We start from the raw sequence: 21,901 nt of genomic DNA, 5'->3' as shown, positions 1-21,901 counted from the left end.
CCACGGGTTAGTATAAAGACTATTTCAAGGGCATTTATTGCTCTGTTAAATTGAATGGGACACCTGGAAGCCCCCAGAATTCTAGGGGACTGTTCATGCTTTTAGTTACTGGGGCTTCTGGACAGAAACTGTAAAATCCTAGATTTGGAGCATCCAAGCATACCTCAGTTTGTATTACTAGTTAGAATCCAACTGAGAATTAATGGAGGATAGGGCAGTTTCTGTTTTGAACGACTTTGTCCAGTAACCATGCCAAATTAGGCCTATTGATTACATAGTGGACACATCTAAATCTACACCCTTTTCTACTTGGCACCTACGAATCTGAATACTGTACTTGATTAAACCTTTGGTCATTAGGCTCAGATAGAGTATAATAAGCCACATCTACAGAGCCAATAACAACCATTGCAGCATATATGATGAGAACAAGTTTTACACACCGTAACACCGTGTGAGCCCCATGAACATTTGGGGCACACCTGGGAAGCTGTAGGGAAGTCACAGAAGGCCTCCTTGACATTGGTCTCTTTTAATGGAGGCTTTGTTCTTATATTGTGGTGCAGCAGATAAAAAAAAAAAAACATATAAAACTGTTTTATTTGAAGCATGTTCAAAACACAGTGTAAATGCAAGGGAAATTTCTCATAAGATATATGATAGATAAATAGAAAGATAGATTTTATATAGAGATAGATAAAGATGGATGATAGATGATAAATAGGTAATGATAGATGACAGATAGATAGACAGACAGACAGACAGACAGATAGACAGACAGACAGACAGACAGATAGATAGATAGACAGACAGACAGACAGACAGACAGATAGACAGACAGACAGACAGACGGACAGACACATAGATAGACAGACAGACAGACAGACAGACAGACAGACAGACAGACAGACAGACAGATAGATAGATAGACAGACAGACAGACAGATAGATAGTAGGAAGAGACAGACAGACAGACAGACAGACAGACAGACAGACAGACAGACAGACAGACAGACAAAATCATGAAACAAGCCTGATCTGAACAGCCAGGCACTGAAAATAATGGTCAGTATGAATTAACATCTAGGAGAAATATGGTAGTTCATGACATATCATGCTCAGTGTCAGGTCCTTCACTGAGTACTACTAATTCTAGTTCATAATATACTTGAAAATCCTCTTTATTTCATATTTTACTTCCCTAAGAAACACTTTCATTTTCAATTACAACTCAGCGAACTTCCAGGATTGACGGTTTTTCATTTTGGATTTTTCACATTGTCCAAAGAGTTCTTTAAAAATGCTGTTTCACACAGCAGCATGTCACTCTTGTACTTACACCTTCAATGGGGAGAAGTTACAATTGCAGCACCTGCTAGACGGCTCTGAGAGTGGCCATGTGTCTACCCCAAGCTTCCATGCACTTCCAATTTTTTCAGTAAACCCAGACATGTTGCCCTAGGCTCTTTCTTTATTTTTGTTGCCTGAAGACAAGTCCTGTCTCTGGTCTTCATATTTCATTAGTACTGTTTCTCACTATTTAGTACTTATAACCACTGCCAGTGATTTATATTTTTAACATATAGTGATAAATCACCTGTAACTGTGTACCTAAATCATCAATAAAATGATTAGTTGATAATGAACTAAAATGAACCTTTTCTGCTCTCCTGGAATAATCCTGACTTTATCATGATAAATAATTTGTAAATACTCATGCAATCTTTTCTATGTTTGATTCTTTCATGCTGTTATATAAATTTATCTTCTTACTTGTAAATAATAATTGTCTGTCTATTAAACATTCTTAAATTGAAGTGGATTTTTCTGACATCATGGGGAAAGTAGCAACAAACTATTACTTAGATGTTACTACCTGCCACACAGTCCCACAGTTTCATAATGTACATTACACAAAGGTGCTACTTTTGCTGTGTGTATAGAACTTTTTAAAGTATCAGACATATTTATTTGGACCATTGTGGGAAGTATGTTTCTATTAGATTTACAAGTTTATTATGAAGACATCCATGTAAATACATTATTCTCTCTAGTGACTGCGACTTTCTACATAATTTCTTACAACTCCTATGAAATGTATGCTTTTCATGTTTGCTACTAGCTTTCCTGTTTTATTTTCAAATGATCAACTTATAAATGATCCATAATATGATTTTAATTTTAATTTGTCAGTTGGAACTACAATCTGTACCATGTTCCTTCTCTCTTAACTATTTTTTCATTTATCCTGTTTCTATGTTTCATAAACAATAAAAAGGTTGAAATAATATGTCACTGTCATTATATGGTACATTCTGATTTCAGAGACTTGAAAGCTCTTTAACCAGATTTTATGTACTTTAAACTTAAAAATATTTAGAATTTTTAGTTGTTCCTGGTATCATTAATATGTAATTTTATTTTATTTCACTGTGGTTTAGAATGTGGCTTTTAAGATCACTGCTTTGGGGACGTTTTATTATAGCTAAGTACCTTTTGCTTGTAAGTTTATGCTCAGATCATTTGATAAGGTAATTCAAATTATGGGACTATGTTTTTATTTCTGAGAAAAGATCTCTATACAACTAAATTTATTACCACAATATAAAAGGTTCCATCCCAAGTGGGAAAAGTTTCATAAAATTGATCATTTTGCACAAAAATAGAGACCTGGTTTGAAACAAGAATCCGCTGTCTGTGCAACTTCAGTGCCCTTGGGAACTATATGGAAAAGAGTTCATATATCTCGTAAATAATTAACATTATCTACACACATGAAAAATGATGCCAGTTTCACATATAGCAAAAGGGAACTCTTACTGTTTTGCCTGAGTTAGGTCTTGCATGTCTTAGCTTGCTGGCTTGGTGAAGGAGGAACACTTTACACCTAAAGAGCGACTTACGTGGCATGAAATTCACATGTTAAACCACAGGCTCAAGACCCCCAATTCATCTACTTCTTTGGCATGATTTCTCACCCACACATAAGACTTTACCTTTCATGGGGATCTTTCAAAACATCACAGAAATATCTGGCAAACAATTCTTAAATCTAATCTAATCGTATCAGGGAGACTATTGTAACTGAGGGCAAGTGTCCCCCTAGACTGCTGTTCTGAAAGCCCCCGGAGGTTAAGAAGCTGCTTCCTCTCTCTTTCCCTTTATCCTGACTACACAGAAAGTGGTAGATGAATAGAAAGTTCTGCAGTACGGACCCTGCTCTGCGTGGTGTTCTCAAAGGTAGTTTAGCTTCCAGCTATGAGCTGTGGTTTTTAATGTACCTGTGTTGGGAAATGGTCAGACACAAAGAGCTAATGCCAGGATTTTATTACAGGACTACTGTGGGTTTTTAGGCATGAGAACAAAAGAGGAGTCTGTGTATGATCTCTGTGTTTCCCAGAACTTTATGTCCCTGTCCTTGAGGATGAAACTGAGGACATTTCAGAGAGCTTAGATGTTTTTAAAAGTCTTAAAAGAAACAATATTGAAGTGAAAATTAATCAAAATATATGAATACTTTTAGGACATATTCAGTTTGCCTCAAGTGCCCTTAGAGACTATTTTCACAAGCTCAGAATATGCTACAACTTATTTCCAGTAATTTTCTAATTGTTGCCTAATTATCTTAGCAGTTTTCTAAACACATTCATGTGCATTTCACCTATCACAATAAGACTGGATTTTATAAGTAAAAAAAAAAAAAAAGGCAAGGTCAGATATCAGCAATTTCACATGGATAACGTAATGAGAGAAGCTGTGTGGTTGCAAAGTCTGACCTCCATAGGCCTGTAGACGAAAACAGGGAGTTGCCTACTTAAAAGACTCCTGGAGTTCCTGTGAAAGTCAGACCCCACTCTCCACTCAACTGTGGAGAATGTTCTGCCCATTGGCTAGATCTGGGTAGGGGTTTAAAGTTTACCGCCTGTATTGTCCTTGGCTGGTGCCTTAGTTTGAGAGGGACCCCTGGGCCTTGACCGTGTCCCCTGGAGGGGGAGACCTGGTGGCACTCAGAGGAAGGATAGCAGGTTACCAAGAAGAGACTTGATACCCTATGAGCATATACAGGGGGAAGAAATCGCCCCCCAGGAACAGTCATAGGGGAGGGAAGTAAGGGGAAAATGGGAGGGAAGGAGGAATGGGAGGATACAAGGGATGGGATAAGCATTGAGATGTAACAAGAATAAATTAATAAAAAATTAAAAAAAAAAGACTTCTGGAAATTAACTAAGGGCTGAGCTTGTCAGTCAACAACCACAAGATGAAAAGGGCTGGATCTTAGCCCAGAATTAGACATCCCTTTACAGGGCAATGCTGAGCAAGGCCAACAGGACTTAAGGTAGAGTGCTGTGTTCAAATCCCACTGCAGCCCCAGAAGACTGTGGTGACAGTGCTTCTGTCTCATTAGCTGCATTGTCTCTGCTCTCACTAGGAAGGGGCGATGTCTCCTCTCTAACACAGTGTGAGGTCCCCTTAGTCCAGGCCTTGTGTTTCTTCTCTTCAAATCTTGCATCTCTCTGAGACTCTGGATGTGAGTAACTAGGTAGCTGGGATGTAATTTCTTGTTACAAATCTCAAATCCAGTTGTTCATTTGAACTTTGTCCTTGTTTGTAAATTTGTGTGTGAGATTTCCACCGGTTTCTCTCTGCTTAATAACTAAAATGTGTGTGAAGGAAAGGATGATGGGTTTAAGGAAGTTTGGATGTTGACATAAATATAGTGTATATTTTCTTTCTGAATTGAAGAGGCCAATAATCTGCTTGGAAGAAGGTAAGTGTTAACATTTGTAGAAACACAAAACAACATGTGGTGCCAGAAAGAACATGAGCACCATTCAGAAGCCCTAAGAGAATGGGAACATAAAAATTAACTGGAAGGATGCATTATTGTCTAGATAAACGTACAGGGAGGCCTGGGCATCTTGAGGGCATCAGAGTGACACCTACTCCACCTTTGTTCCTACAGTGAACACACTCAGGGAAGTCAGAAGTGAAGACAGCACTGAGAAGGAGGCTCTAGGCTTCCAAGAGACCATCCACATGAAGCACCATCCATAGAAACTGTTTACTTCTCAAGTCTACTGGGATATATCTTATATTTATCTGCAAAAATAAGCCAAGAGGACATAGACTCCTTCTCCACACCTATTTATTGAGTCCAATGTGTCTCAGTTTATGTAGCACTTTTCCTCCAAATCTATCTTTTTGCAGAAGAAGAATAGAAAGAAGTAGGAGGAGGACCAACTCGCAGGGCATGTTCTCTGATGTTGCTGGGCAGAAAACTAGACCTGGAAACTCACGGCATTGCTCCAGAGCAAGAGAGTGTGCAGAGAAAAAACTCTCATCCAGCGATGGGCCTTAAAAATCCTAAGTAGAACCTCAGTCTGCCTTACATTTTGCTTTTTATTCATTTGTTTAATTTTCATTCACTGTGGCCTGCTTTTATATTTGCCCATGGATCTTGGAAGAAACCTAAAATGGTGTGTTTCAGTTTTCCAAAATTATAAATTCTATACAATTTACTTAATTAAATAATTTATAGTAGTAATACTTTCTTGCTTTTTGAAGGATAGTGACTATTCTCCTTGAGGTGGTCATGGCACAGATAGACCTTAGTTAGTTCCTAACTCATTACACCATGTGAGTGACTGAATCTTGGCTTCATAAAATATCTGCGGAGCTTACAAACCTCCCACAGGCCAGACTTCTCACCCAAATACAATCAATACTATTGTATGGTACTTATACATTATACTGACTTTTTAGAAAATATTTATGTAAATTACAAGCTAACATCTCCTTAATTTATTTTGAAACTCTACAGAAAGCTATATACACTCATTCAAATGATTTATTCCTCCTAACAACCTATGTCCAGGCATTGACATGAATGACACATTAAAGTTGTTTATGGGATAGATGTTCATACTATTGTGTCTTCAATTGAACAGACATCTTTGATGCAAAATGAGAAATTTAAGCACTAATTAATTCTACATTATCTTAATATTTCACTATCAACCATATTTGAAATATGATATTGTAAAACACATATCAAGCATGTTCTATAGAAAATATAGCAAGTCAGTGAGCTTTAAGAATCATGCTTGCAAATCAGTAAGATGGGCCATAGCAACCTGCTCAATGAAATAAGTCCAGTGAAGTTTGGAGACTAACAAATGTAACAGAAAACTTGTCTTAGTTTGTCCCTAGGCCACTTTGAACTGTACATGTCAATCACTAAATAATTACTAAGTAAAGTGTTAAGAAGTTATTTCATACTTAATATTTTATCAGAATTTTAGGGAATACAATTTGTCAAGCTATTAGTTTAAAAAACAAAGAAAGTGGTGTCTTTAGGGATTAGTAGATATTTCTTCCCGTGAATAAAAACAGGAGTTAGAAGAACCACAGAGGTTTGTGTGTTTTCTCTGGGGGGTGCATGACATGTGCAATAGCATGGCAAATTTGCACATTCCCCTCTTTGTCAGGACCAAAGCTTTGTCACATTCCATGTGACATAGTTTATCCTCCCTCAAGGTTTCTTTTAAGCATAAGATTGACAAGGACCTGTGTCCCTTACTGAACAGAGCTGCGGAATCATAGGCCCCTAGCAACATCATCTATTTGTATTGTCATATAATCTATTGTTGCTGTTTTAAAGACACTTTCAGTAGCTAGTACAAATGATGTCTTCTAAAAGGCCAATGATTTCTTTTAGAAATGTAAATTTTGCTGGCTTTAAAAGAAAAAAAAGGGGTTTGGGTGAGGTGGGGGTTGGCAGCAGGTGGCCAGCAATATGGCTGGCAGATAAAAGGGCTTCCCCAGAACCCAGTGGCAGGAAGTACCACGGGAGAAATGGAAAACCCACTTCATAATGTTGTCTTGACACCTCTACTCACATTCCATGTAATTGCCTACACACACACACACACACACACACACACACACACACACACACACACACGCATGTGAGAAAGGAGAGAAGATAGAACTTGATAATAAAACAGTTAAGAAGAAGGGTGGAGCTTTAGCTCATAGTATAGTGTCTGGTATGTGCAAATCCCTTGCTTTGAAAACAATAATAAAAACTTACAATGACTAATTGTATAATTAGCTATGGAAATACTTAAATGATGACGCTTAAACTAGTTTTGTCTAAAATGAAATATCACCGTGTCCTGCACTTGTGCTTTGGTGAATTATCTAAGCAGCCTGAGCCAGAAGTCTGATACCACCACAATATTTAGGCTTCTAACTATTAGTTTGTCAAGAACGTGATTCGATTAGTAGAAGCGCTTATCTCCTCATGTCATGAGGATTAAATGAGGCACTTCACATAAAACATGGAGAGCCCAGTTCGCACACATTAAACTCTGAGTAAAGAACAGCTTGTGCTATTCCCAGCATCTTGAGTAATGAAAGAGGCGACATGTTATAGGTTGTTAGTTTTTGTAATGTTGCCTTACGGTGTAATCAGCTGTTCAACATGTACATTTCTCAAGGATAATCCTGGGTAAAACAAATAACTCAATTGAAAGTACAAGAATAATCAATGGGAATATTGTTCTACAGAAAAGTATTGTTCCCAGGAATCAAGAACTCTACTTCAAATTGTTTATATGAAAGGAAATAAATGTGTCATCTCATGAATTGAGACTAGAAGGAAGGTCCCATTGCAGTGCAAGTTCTGAACCGGCTATTCATTAAGTGTCACCTGAGCCTCAGGACCACTTCATTGAAGAGTGGCCCATGTATGGTACCCAGGTACACAAGGTTCCAGAGGCAGGGAAAAACCTCATGCCAACCACTGTGTCTTGGGGACCATAGTCCTCTCAGAAGCTTTGTTTTGCTATCATTACTCAATGTTGGCTAAACCACTCACTGAAAAAAGAAAGAGAAAGAGAGAGAGAGAGAGAGAGAGATGCCCAGCTTACTTGAACTAGAATAATAATCAACTAAATATAATCAGCAATAGGTGAATCATTCCCTTATAGTGTTACCCGCTAAGATAACAAGAGTCTCATATTTTCACCTCCATGCACTGTCACTCATTTTCATTGCCAATGCCCCTCACCGGAGTACAGCATTTGTTAAACCTCCATTGGCACATTTGACGTTGAGTTCACTCTTGGTGTGTGATGTATGAAGGTGGCAAAACATACTGAGGTGTATACCCATCATAACAGTTACATGAGAGTATTCCATCACCACGGCAATCTGCTATGTCTCACCTCTCCATTCTTCCCTCTAATGCTGAAAAAACAGGTTTTATTTTGTGAGCTTTGTTTTTCTCCTTGAAGAAACTCATGAGGCTGGATCCTACAGTACATAGGCTCCAACAATTAGCTTCATAATGTCCAGTCAATCTTCCCACATGTCTTTTCATGGCTGGAAAATACAATTTTTAATCAATGAATAATAATGATTCGTTCTTTGGTTTTTACCTTGGTTCGTGTACTAATTCACTTACTGAACAATGCCCTGGTTATTACAAAAGCTACATTCATAGGAATGATGGCTACTCTTCGACAGAGTTTAGGAGGACATATATTTTCATTTCTTTCTCAGTGTCATTTGACATACATGTATGTTAAGTGTGTGGAGGTTGGTGAGTGTGTCTGTGTCCATGTTCAAGTGAGCACGGGTGCATACATGTGCTGCAGGTGTATACATGTGGAGTACCACAGGATGTTCTCAGGCAGCATCCTCAGAAATGCTCCCACTTCCTCTGGGACAGGTACTCCCATTGGCTGGAGCTCACTGATTACACTAACAGGATGGCCACTGATCCCTAGGGGACTTCCTATCTCTGTCTCTCCCAATCTGATGAATTTTTTAAAACCAACCTGTCATCCAGTGCTCCTGTGCTGTTCTGTATCCCACCAGCATTACTTCTCCCCCCCGCCCCTTTCTTGGCAAGATTTGGTATTGTCAAAGGTCCAGGACTCTTACTGTTCTAAATAGTTTAATTATCTTAGGATTTTTTAAAAATGTTTTAACTTAGTTAAAATAAGGAAATTAATCTAAAATAGGCTTTCATTTTAAGCATAAATAGCATTAGCAACTTCAGTGTTCATTGCACACACAAAAATAATGTTCAATGATATAAAAGGATTTTAGTTGTTTTAAAACCTAAAACATGTATCCTGCGCATATTAACATAATTTGATGTGGAGTGCCTTGTTCTAAATCTTTATTGAATCGGGGCTTGAGATGTCTCATAAAGCAATTTAATTATGATACACCCACTCATACGATCTAAAAGTTTTCATCTGACAAAGTTTTAATTTTTGAAATAAACTTTTAAAAGTATTTTTTCAAATATATCCCAAAGATGGATGATTGTACTGGACATGGTATCACATGCCTTTAATTCCAGTATGCAGGAGGTGGAGGCAGGTGAATCTCTATGAGTTTGAGGCCAGCCTCCTTTGCAAAGAGAGTCCAAGACAGCTAAGGCTGCACAGAGAAACTCTGTCTTGAAAAGCCAAACCAAACCAAACAAACAAACAAAAAGAAAAAAAGAAAGAAAGAAAAAGAAAAAGAAAACAGAAAGATGCTGGATTATGGTTTTGAGAAAGTGGCTAATGCCATGCTTGGGATACTTGCTGAGCACCAAGTACAGGGGCCTCATCCAAACTATTGTTCACCCATATAACAAAATGGAGAGGGGTTATTGCCTTTTACAGGAAAGCAAATTGAAACAAAACTGGATTTGACCCACTTAGGGTGGGAAACTAAACCCTATTTGCTCTTGACCTTCATCAAGATGCCACCTAATATACTCCTCAGTGGGCCCGCCTCAGCTCTATGCAGCTTTAATGCTTGGCTGGGGTGTACCATTTTGTTTGATTATAAAATAAAATGAAAAAGGCAAGTCTTGATTTATTAAACCATGTTGATATCCCATTTCTGGAGGCCGATGAAAAATGTGCCAGATCTGTAATTAGTAGGAGAAAAAAAACAGAACTTGGAGTCCCTTTGGGATGCAAAGTTAGTCATCCACATGGAATACTTTTCTATTTGATGGGTAATTACGATATATTTAGTAAAGGTCTGGCATCGATTTTCTTTGTAACATATAATTAATACCCTAGTGTTTTGTCAGTTCCTGGTTAGTTTCCTTATATTTTAGTATAAAACTCTTATTTTTGACCCATAAATGCTTCAGAAAGCAAAGACACAGAATGGAGAGAAAGGAAAGGATGCAGGCATTCATTTTTATTCATTAGGCCTAGAGAGAACAGTAATTTGCATTTTGACAAGAACCCCAATTTTGGGCAAGTTACTAAAGAGCTGCGCATCTTAAAGTCTAGCTGAACAGTGGGTGTTGTGGGCCAAATTCCTGCATAGAGACCCCCGGCTCCGCATTGCCCAGAATATGAGAAAGGACCTCAAAAATGTAATGAAGCTTAAGTCAGGTAGTGTAGCTTGGGCCTGACTCAGTTTCACTCATGTCCTGGCGGTAAAATGCCAAACTCTCCTGGGACTGGTGATGGGAGGTGCGGAGGGTCAACTTCAGAGACAAGAGTAAGGAAAGGTGTTTTAAGGAATTGGACTTAACAAATCTAAAATCTTCAGGACAGAGAGCGTACTTTGAGGTTGGTACAGTTGTTGGCTTTGCTTGTTGAGACATTGTCTTCTTTAGCTCTGGCTGGCCTGGAACTCACTGTGTAGCTGAGAGTGATCTTGAGATTCTGATATTCCTACCTCCACCCCACAGCTGCAGAGATTACAGCCTGTGACATCGTGCAGAGTTCTTACGGTGCTGAGAATAAGACCAAGGTCTTCGCGTACGATTCCCAAGCACTCTATTAGTTAACCACATTCACAGCTCTTCTAAGACAGGATCTGACTCTAGAGCAGCTTCCAAATTGCCTCCCTCTGACTTGTCCCTCATGCGTGCTGAGATGACACCAAACTAGGTGCTGCAGTGTTGAAGGGGGGTTTGTGGAACTGAAGAAGGCAGGCAAGGGCCGTCCATTTGCCAAATATCCCTTGACAACAGACGTTTGCTGAGTTATTGAAGAACACTGCCTTGACACTCCAACAAGTATTTCTTGACCAGATGCCAAGTTCTTTGCAATCATCTTCTAGAAAAAAAATGTTCAATTACTGACATATACAAAGCCGCTCTGTGTACAGTAATAGAAAAACAAGTATTACAGGCTGGTATTTTACGTACTATGTGAAGGGCCCTGCATACAGTATGCTGGTCTGCTCTGGACCCCAGATTAGGCCCAGACCACACCCAAGCACCCAGTTCCAAACACAAACCAACTACAAAGAGATCCGTTTTAAGCAAGGCAGAGACAAGGTGGCTGATTCTGAATCTGGCAGAAACAGCAGCAAACAGCAGATGTTGATTTTAAGAGGGGAAAGGGGTGGTCTGTGTTAGAATAAGAACGTGTTGCTAAATTCTGATTGGGTATTTTGTTTAGGCTGGTCAAATAAACTTTGCTGGGTCTTGATGTTTTGATAGTTGGATCTTGCTCATCAGTCTCAGGAATGAGTCAGTGACCAAATAAGGGAACAGACCTTGATGGTAACGTCAGGAATATAATCTACTGGTTCAGAAAGGGGAAGAAGGGTAAAAGGCAAAACCTGCCTGTGCTGCGTTTGCCATGCCTGGGCCTGTGCTGGCCATGGTCCAGCCTGTTAAAACCTTCCAGTCCAACCTCTTCCTATTATTAGTGGGTTGTTGTTAGGTATTGAGTAAGTGGGCTTTGTTCTCACTGGCTGCTTCCCTGCTGATTAGTGGCTAATATCAAGGAAAACCTAAACAAAAGTGGGTCCTGGCAGGGGAGGTAGGATGGGTAAGATAGATGCTCAGAAAAAAAGTACAAACTCCGTAAGCTCTGGGTCGAGGAGTTGGAGGCTTCCTTGAAGCCATGGATTGGTGATTGCTTCTTACAAGTCATCTGGCTTGTAGAAGGGCATTCGTAGTAGGCAGGAGTCCTCCTGGAGGCCATCAGTGAACTGTCCCCATGCTCAGACGAGATGTTCACAGTCCCGATGAAGAAGTGATGTCATCTTCGCTGGCGAGATGTTGGTAACGACTGAGAGGAGCTGATTACATGCTTTGTTATTCTTAATAAGCAAAACTTGGGTTGTTTGATCTGTCGAATTTGCTTGGTTAAGAAAGCAGAAACGCAGTTAAGGGCTGTAAGGGCAAAATCAAAAGAACAGTAACAATAAGGGGGCCCAGAAAGGGCCAGGTCCGATTCGTTAGGGGAAATCAAATCCAGCCTGAGGCGCTGGAATCAAAGAGGAACCCTCCTTTTAGGTGGCCCTCAGGAAGGTGTGTTAGCTTATTAACATTTCCTCTGCCGTCCTGGATTCCCTGATGTGGGAGCAACATTCTTCTCAGAGGAACAGACAAGTTCCCTCTTTCTCTGCTGTTAAGGGATCTAAGGCCTGCTGGTTCTGGAGAGAGACTTGGGCCAGAGAAATGAGCTGCTGTCCTTGGAGGGAGGCCAGACACTGGGCTGTGGAGTCTACAGGGAGCTGTAATTTGATCACAAAATCCCGAGCTGTGAGGGCAGAATGTCCCAAAGCACCTCTGGCCATAGCTGTCCCAGTTAAGGCAGTAGCCAGAATTATGCCCATCATTACAGACAGAAATGTAGCCCTGGGGGGACGAGGTTTGGAGAGGAGCCAGTAGAATTCAGATGGGCTACATTAGGTCAATTGGCAGGCAATCGCCACTGGAAATCAGGGCTCAGTTGCATGTTTGAGTAGGGTCTGTGCAAGGTATCAGAGGAATTGAGAGGAATTTTCAGATTTGTCGTGAACTACATGTAGAATTTCTTAAAAAGTTAATTGGTTTAAGGTCTGTTTCCCTCAGGCCAGACAGGAGACAAGTAATGAACGGTCTCTGCCCTGACAATTATGCCCGTTATTGTAATTCCAGTTAGGATCAATGTCGGGGACTGCTGAAGCTCTGGTGGGGTGGGTGTGGTCTGTTTGGTGTATCTGATATGCGTGTTCATGGCTCTTCTCCCCGATACATCTGCATCCCTCAGCATCGTATACAGGTCATGGAAGGTGGGGTCACAGCACTGGGTTAGGTGTAGGGATTATTTAATGAAGGTGCTCAGGTCTGAGGTAAAGAAACCTAGACATGTTTCAACCTGGGCAAGTTCACTAAGAGACGGGAAATAGACATCACTAGGGCCATCTTTTACGAAGTGTGGAGTCTGAACTCTGTGAAGACGCTAGCGTTCTGGAAACTGGAGCGGTCACTGCCGCGGCAACCCATGCTGAACTACGGGCTGATGAAGGAGGCTTTCCACAGGTTGACCAAACCTTGCCAGCCAGCATTGCAGAGATAAACTCTTTGTTTGTTTTGTCTGTTTAAAACCACCTAGGTAGGGACTGAAGGATGGGCTCAGCGTTTAAAAATGCTTGCAGGTCATTTAGTCTGGAATATGCCACAGAGCAGAAGTAAGAAATACTGTGTCTACAAGGTAGAAAGACAAAACCTACTTCAAAAAGCCTCCCTCTGCTTTCCACACAGCCTTCATTCAAATGCCTGCACTAACTCACACACTCACACCTCCACTGCCACCCCCATTACCAAATATAGTAAGTAAATTTTAAAAAATAACTGTAAGCATGAAAGCCACCTATATGTAAGCTCACTTGCTGCAATGTCTAAATTAATGTTTGATTAGACTCCTTTTGCCAACAGACACAAAATTATGTATCATAAAGGAGTGCTTCGGAGAATGTCTGCTGAGGGCATTTGTCTCACAAGTAATTGTGGGAGCAGTGTTCAGAATGTCAATGCCTCATCTTAATGACAGGGAATTCTAGGAGATTTTTAGGGTACAATATTTGATTTGGCCATAAAGTTGGAGCCATTCCTCAGACTGATGAGTTTGAGCAAATTGTTTTGGACTCTGCTTTCCACTATCTCATCCTAAAGTAAATATTGTGAGCCCAGTAGAGCCTACACCGTGAGATTATTTAATGAAAAATGACATTGTGCTTTGAAACGTTCTTTGTTTAGAATACCTCAAATATTCAGGTATTCTGTAGGAGGTTTGTCTGATAGGCATAACAACCCACAATGCCAGGAAATATTACTTGTTTGATTCAAAATGTCCAGAAGGAAGTAAAAATCTTCATTGTATTAGAAAAAATAAGATCACAGACAGATTCATGGTGGCAGTCAGGAGCCACATGGCTCTGTGAAGGGGCACTAAGGAAACATGAATGTTGGTCTGAGGAAGGCATCTGCAGGTAAGACTAACAGCATTGCCTGTGCAGTGAGATATAAAAAAATAGAGACAATATTTTCAGCCACAGAATAGTATAATTCTGGCCTTTGGTTTTACCATGTGTGATACTGTAAAACAAAGTGAAGCATACATGCAAACATTCACAGAAAACATATATACAAATATTCAGAAGGTTATTTTTATAAAAGATTAAATATAAACCAACCAAAAATTTTCAGTCTGCTCAAATTACATATTATAATTTTTGTTACCCAACATTAGGAAAGTTCTTTATCTGTGAAGGTTTTCAGTTTCCGTGCCTCGGATTGAGTTGAGATCTCCTCTGTATGCCACACAAACTGCCCACAGTCAGCAGCCCCTCTCCAGGGGTCTGATGACTTGGTGACTTTCAGTATGTGCTAATCAGTTAGTGAAGATATGCTTTGATAAATTTTACTTTCTTTTCAAAGAAATAATATGTTTGGTTTTACTTTTGCTTTCATCATTTCAAGTAATCATAAAACGTTAATTATGAAAGGTGTTTTGAAAATTAAAAGAAAGTGACAGTTATAAGGATTGGTTTGTTGTCATTATGAATTAAACCATGTCAACTCTTCAGCTCTTTTTCTTCAAAACTTTTTATATTTAATAAAAAAAAGATGTTATGTTAATACAAAAGACACAAAAATTCTGAAATGGAAATTATGATTTTCATGGTACAGTCATCAATTTTAGGCTATGCATGGGGATTAGACATGTTTATTTGCCTAACATAACCCATAATTATGTTGATGATCATTGGTACTGAAAACTACCTCAGAACATTGAAAGAAATAGTGGTGGCAAACAGCCCAGTCAACAGAGTAATGGTCTCACAAATGCAACTGCGTGAGTCTGACCATCAGAATCCAGGTCATGTCCCCTTCTAAGGCCAGAGCTGGGGAAGTGTTCACAGGTCGGTTGCTGTGGCTCCCTGATCAGTCAGCCTGGCCACCTGTATCATTAAAAGATACTGTTCCCAACATCACAGTGCACAGCACCTAAGGAATGACAGTGGAGGCTGTTCTCTGACCTCTGCAGGCACATACACACATGTGAACTCACATATGCACATGCGTGCATGTTCATCTGCATATTCATGAGCACGTACACGTACACACAAATGGAACATTTTTACCAAGTCAAAACTGAGGGGGACAGCCATGGGAGATGGCTTGCAGTGACGTCAAATATGCCAAATGCGGACTTTTTTCTTTTTTTTTTTTAAGCATAAAAGTTGTTTCTATTTTAGCAAAGTTCATCTCCAGAGCCGACGCCTTAGGGATCGAGGAGGCGTTCTTGTGAAGTCACGGGATGGTACTGTGTGTTAACTCTATGAGCCCACAGGTGGCAAAGAAAGTCTGTGGTTTTCATGGTGGCTGCTATGTCCTTCTGTTTACAGCATCCACTTGACTGATAGACAAGCACTGAATACCTTATTCATCCAACGTGAGGATGCATTGCGGAAGTTGCTCTGCTCAGGTGAAGCAGTTAAATGACGCATCTTAGGACATGCATAACCTCAGGAACCTTATCCTAAAGACAGAGAGAGAGAGAGAGAGAGAGAGAGAGAGAGAGAGAGAGAGAGAGAGAGAGAGAGAGGACACCAATGGGAACAGGAGCGGGAATTCTGACAAATGTTTAAGGTGTTAACTCTCACAATATATCTTAAAGAGTAGAAAGAGACTTACTTGCTCTTGATATCTGAGTTAATGTCAGTTCCCTTTAAAAGAATAAAAGATTGAAAAAATAACTTCAAGACAGAGAAAACCCGTGCTAATTCTGAGTGTATGAACTCATATGATTCTTGTCCCAATCGCTGTTTGACACAGGATTGTCATTCTCGGCAACCTCTGCATCAGTGTTGTCAGAAATGCAAGCACGCACAGACTGGAAGTGGTAACAGCCTTTCAGGCGCAGGCTGCAGTTCTCAGTCACAGAAAGGTACCTGACAGAGTAGTGCTATTGTCTTTAAAGATATCTACTCAAAACTAAAGCCATGGATCCTGCACAATAATTCCAGTTTATGGAATAGCCATGGATGCCAATAAAACTCTTCTCCCTAATTTAAAATGTAGTCCATGGTAAAGTGAAGTGTAGGTAAATTTTATTTACATGTCTCTGTGATCACTTGAAAACATTTATTAACTAAATATTTAGTAGAAAGTAATTTTTTGCCTGCCAAGATGTATAAAATTGTACATGAAAACAAAATTATATATAACTATAGTATGTACAAATTGTATATCAATGTTGATACATTTTATTTTTTAGATTACAATATAATTACATTTTTATCACCCATTTTTTTCCTTTCTCCAAAACTTACCATGTATTACTTCTTGCTCTCTTTCCAAATCACTGCCTCTTTTTTCTTTTTTCTTTTCTCTTTGTTTTGTTGTTGTTTAATTTTGTTCCCCATCCCACCCATTCCACTCTCCCCGAGGCAGGGTTTCTCTGTGTAGCCTTGGCTGTCCTAGACTCACTTTATAGACCAGGCTGGCCTAGAACTCATGGCGTTCTGCCTGCCTCTGCTTCCCAAGTACTGGAGTTAAAGGCCTTCAGCAACAGGGCTTGCAGAACCGACCTTTTGACATTGGATAATTAATTGGTGAGTCTCTGCAGAAGAGTGTTTCTCCCACTCCCCGCAGTCCTAACTTGTCTGCAGTTCTTTGCATTGGGCTGAGGCCTCATGTGCTTTCCCTGTCACAGGAGAATCTACAGCCACCACACCCCTAAAACAGCATATTTCCCAACTACATGCTAATCATCTGTTCTTACACCCACACAGAAGTGTAGTCCTCACCCCCTCTTGAATGAGACTTTTCTTTGCAGCAGAGTGAAGCCATTACCAAAACATACAATTGATAAAAATACCAAGTTGTGGATTTCAGACCCCAGTGGGTATATCTACAAAACACTCCCCCATCTTTTGCTCGGAGATCACTGTGGAAGAGGGAGTGGGACTATTGTAAGAGCCAGAGGACCATGGAGTTTGGTGAGAGATTGTGTCTCTGTTGGGAGCATCAGCAGAATCTAGACTCATAAATTCTCATCAGCATGACTTTCTAAAATGAGCCAAGCAAGGCAAACATGATCACTATTTTTTTTTTTTTTTTTTTTTTTTTTTACTACCCAGCTTTGTCCAAGGCCTCCAGCTACTTACTCAATAATTGATCAAATACCTGGTCACTTTTTATGATTCTTATTCCAAGACATAGTCTCGCTAAGTTAGCTAGATGTATCTTGATCATCCTGCCTCAGACTTCTGCAGAACTAGATTTTTTTTTTTTGCCAAATTCCATCACCTTAAGCCATTTTACATGGTGGACTGTGAATAAGACTGGTTTTAGAATACTCTTAATAGCGGAGCCTTAAAATTCCAGTTGGGCATGCACAGTTGGGCATCCAAGGTCAGTGCACATCTTCATACCCAACTTCAGTACACAGCTGGGCATCCAGTGCCAGTTGGGCATCCAACACCAGTGCACAGCTGGGCATCCAGTGCACAGAGTTGGGCATCCAACACCAGTGCACTGCTGAGCATCCAAGCTTGGGCACAGGTAGGCATCCAATACCAGACAAATGCTAGTGCATAGCTGGGGATACAAAACCAGTGGACATGAGTATCTGATGCCAGTGGACAGCTCTTTCTCTATGAAATAGCTCAGAGGACTCAGAGGCCTTGAGACAGTTTTATAGTGACTTACTGATAGCTATTATCTGGGAAACATGTACTATGCCTAAGAACATATTAGAATAATAAACACAAAAATTATTAAAGGAAATGGGAGGTTAATACGCTGTTTTCATGTTTTTTGGAAAATAATTTTAACTAAAGCATTTATTAGGGATACCCAACAATAAACTGTTAATATGGACATCTGCTCAGCATTTAGCTGGTAACTAAGCACATAAAAATTTAATCGGCAGTTTCTTCAGTATTTAAGGCTGCATTGCTATCAACATATTTTTCATAAAGAAAGTCATGCACTACTGTCAGTTATATTTATTACACGGAGGAACATTTTAATATAATAATGCAGATGCCTTCATTCTATAAACCCCAGTGGTACTTAAAGCTGGGATCTTATTACTTGTGCCGAGGGCCAAACAAAGCTATAAAGCCACTAAATTCTAACTGAGCTCCTGTGGTTGAATTGTGCACATTTGAGTTGTAAATTACGATATGAAGTAATCAGATATGTATAAAAATGGTAGTCAAGGAAGCTGTTTGGTGGATTCATAAGATTTCATAAGGAATAAAGAAAAAACTTATAAACATCAACACAGTGCTCTGCGTTTATGAGATTCCCTTCCCCAAGCATGACGACACTTTTATAATAACTTGAGAAACTGCCTGTCCATCAGCACCACATGCCTTATTCTCTTCCTCACAATATCTCCTTTATTCACGGCTTATGTTCAAATCAATTATATTAGCCACTCTGCTAGCCTCCTGTATGCTCAGACCAAAGACCCCTTAGCATTATTAGGAAGATATTAAAACCACTATGGAGAATTCTCTGATGACATTTTGTATCACAGGGAGAATTTAAATCATCAGTTACAAAACAACCGATTTAAAAGATTGGAAAGCATTTTGCTTCCAGCTAGAATAAATAGAAAACCAGCTGAAATAAACAACCCAGAAACAGGGAACCATGTATTTGAGGCTACATACTGATAAAGATGAGGCTGTGTGAGCTTGTTTTATCCTAATATATTGCTAGTCCTTATACAATAGGAAATATTAAGTCATGTTAAATGCTGCATTTATTATGAGCCCTTAGAATACATCAACATAGCAACAGCAATATCATGTTTTCCTCAGGAGTCTTTACCAACTGTGTTGTGAAATGTGTAACTTCTGGGATGTGCAATTAAGGAAAATACATTACTATTATCAATAAAGTAAGCATGCGTGAGAGAACACGGAAGACCCCATGATGGTGTTTCCAGCCATCCTTATAGAACTTAAGCTTTCTGTGTGTTATGCCTTCCAGCCTATCTCTCTGGTTCCAGCTCTGACAGAAGGACTTTTGTCATCAGTCAGTCCCTATGAGAAGGGCAACTCCACAGCAAACTACTGAGACTTGTTCATATGTAAAATAAAGACAATAGTATTAAGCCAAATGGATTGATTACTGGAAGGGGAAATGGAAACACATGTAAACAGCATCTGAGTAAAATGAGTATAAGGCAGATCTAATCACTATACAATATTATGTGGTCAATACTATATTTAAATTTTAAAAATTACTTTATTGTTAATGGTAAAAAGAAATCTGTAAAATGAATTTACTAAAATTTCAGCAGAGATATCATGTGGCTATGTTTCTTTTACTAGTCCCTCTAATACTTACACATTTTCAATAAAAATATACAACTTATAATCAGAGAAAAATGTTTTAAAAGCAGCTAGGGATCAATAGTTTGTGGTTTACACTTGTGTCTATAAAACATAAACTCATGAATTTTACATTATAAGTGGATTCCAGTAAAGGACAGTTTTTCTCTGTTCCTATCTGGAGGTACAAGTAGAGTATATATCCATTTCTAGATGGTGCATTCTTAGGTGAAAGCCACTCTAGGTAACAGCAGCACTTGCACAGCAACCATCTACAGAGAGACCCCACTCCCATTTTCTGTTTGGAGATTACAGATTTACATCAATTTTAGTTGTCTGAGCATCAAAAGTGACATTCAAATCAACAGAATGTAAACCACAGCCGGCGATTTAAGCAACGTCTCTACGGACTATTTCTGAGCAGCAAGTGCTGTGTATCTCTGCCAGTTTTGTTTGTGGCAGAGAAAACCCTGTTTTTCCATCCACAAAAGACATTTACACAGGGAAGGTGCTAGATGTTAAAAATAATACCAAGGGTAGTGCATCTATTTCCAATAGCAAAACTGTATTGAGAGATACATCTCAACTACATGAGATACTCTAGAGAAATGGACATCTGCCCAGCGGTATGTGCACACGTGTCTGTGTACATGTGTACATCATGAAGAAGAGATATGGAAAATTATCATTAAAATTCCAGAAACTACTATGAGGTGGGGGCTTGAAGATAAGTAACACCATACCCAGTGTTACCACAAGCTGTAATTAGCATAAGAAAGTAGGTGTGGTGGCTTGGATGAGATGCCCTGTGTGAGTCTAAGGCATTTGAATACTTGGTCCCAGTGGCTGTGTATAGGGGTGTCCTTGCTGAGGGTAGTATGCCAGAGGGAGAGAGCTCTGGAGTTTCAAAAGCCATGCTTCACATCCAGTGGTCTTGCTATTTCCCTCTGGCTATTTATGATATGACCTCTCAGCTACTGCACTGCCTGACATCTTCGAAGGAGAGCTGTATACAGGGAGAGATGTCAGCCCAAGAGAGAGAAGTGTGTTATGTCAACAAAGCTGGGTAAGAAGAGGCATCCAGGGGCTGGAGAGATGGCTCAGTGGTTAAGAGCACCACCTGCTCTTCCGAAGGTCCTGAGTTCAATTCACAGTAACCACATGGTGGCTCATAACCATCTGTAATGTGATATGGCGCCCTCTTCTGACTTGCAGGAGTACATGCAAGCAGAGCACTGTATACATAATAATAAATAAATAAACCTAAAAAGAAGAAGAAGAAGAAGAAGAGAAGAAGAAGAAGAAGAAGAAGAAGAAGAAGAAGAAGAAGAAGAAGAAGAAGAGGCATCCAGTCCTGTGACAGGGTTTGGAGCTTGCTTTACTGGGTTTGGGTCTTGCTTTGGTCCACTACTTTCTCACTAGACTCTGATCCTCCTGTTTTGAAATAATAATGTATAATATTTGCCACTGTATGTAGAAGCATATATTGACTTTTTTACAAGGCATTACAAATAAGACATTTTCTTGGATCTCAAAAAACATTGTTTAGGCAAACTTGAACAAACAAACACATTTAATAAATATGCTAACATAGAAAGGTGATATCTCATCCTTAGACAAAGATTGCAAAACAAAACAGATAAACAAACAAACCAAAAACCAAGTGGTCACAAGCAAGTAGCATCATGCAGATTGATCATGTTGTATTGATCTTTGTGGAATTTGTACAGGATATATAATTTTAAAAATGGAGGCAATGAATTTGAGAGAGTACAAGGAATGTGGATGACATAGATGGGAGGCAGGAAAGAGAAGAGGAAAACAATGTAATTTCATTTTAATTTCAAAAATAAAATATATATTTAAAAAGAGACATTGGGCTTTAAGTAGTATTGCAATTGAAAGGCTACAGGGACTTTTAAAGTTAGACAAAGTGCACTTTGCATCATGATGTGGCCATGAGACTATGGGGGCCAAGGACTGGAATGTGGCAGATTGGATGTGATGTCCGACATAAGCACCAGATGTTTGAATATTTAGTCCTCAGTAGATGGTTCTGTTTCAGGAGGTTTAGCAGGTAGATGTGGTGTTACTACAATCGGGTCACCTTGGGAAAAGGATTTGAAGTTTCAACAGACTCAAACCATTCCCAGGTTTTTCATTCTGCATCCTGTATGTGGTCTGGGATGAAGGCTTCCTGCTGCTGCCCCAAACACCTGCTACCCCCCGCCTAAATTCTGCCATCACGGACTGTCATCCTTCTACAGTCATATAAACCCTTTCTTCT

The sequence above is a fragment of the Acomys russatus genome, chromosome 20, assembly GCF_903995435.1.
Source record: "Acomys russatus chromosome 20, mAcoRus1.1, whole genome shotgun sequence".
In the NCBI taxonomy this organism is placed as follows: Eukaryota; Metazoa; Chordata; class Mammalia; order Rodentia; family Muridae; genus Acomys; species Acomys russatus.
Note: the sequence above shows the minus strand (reverse complement) of the source record.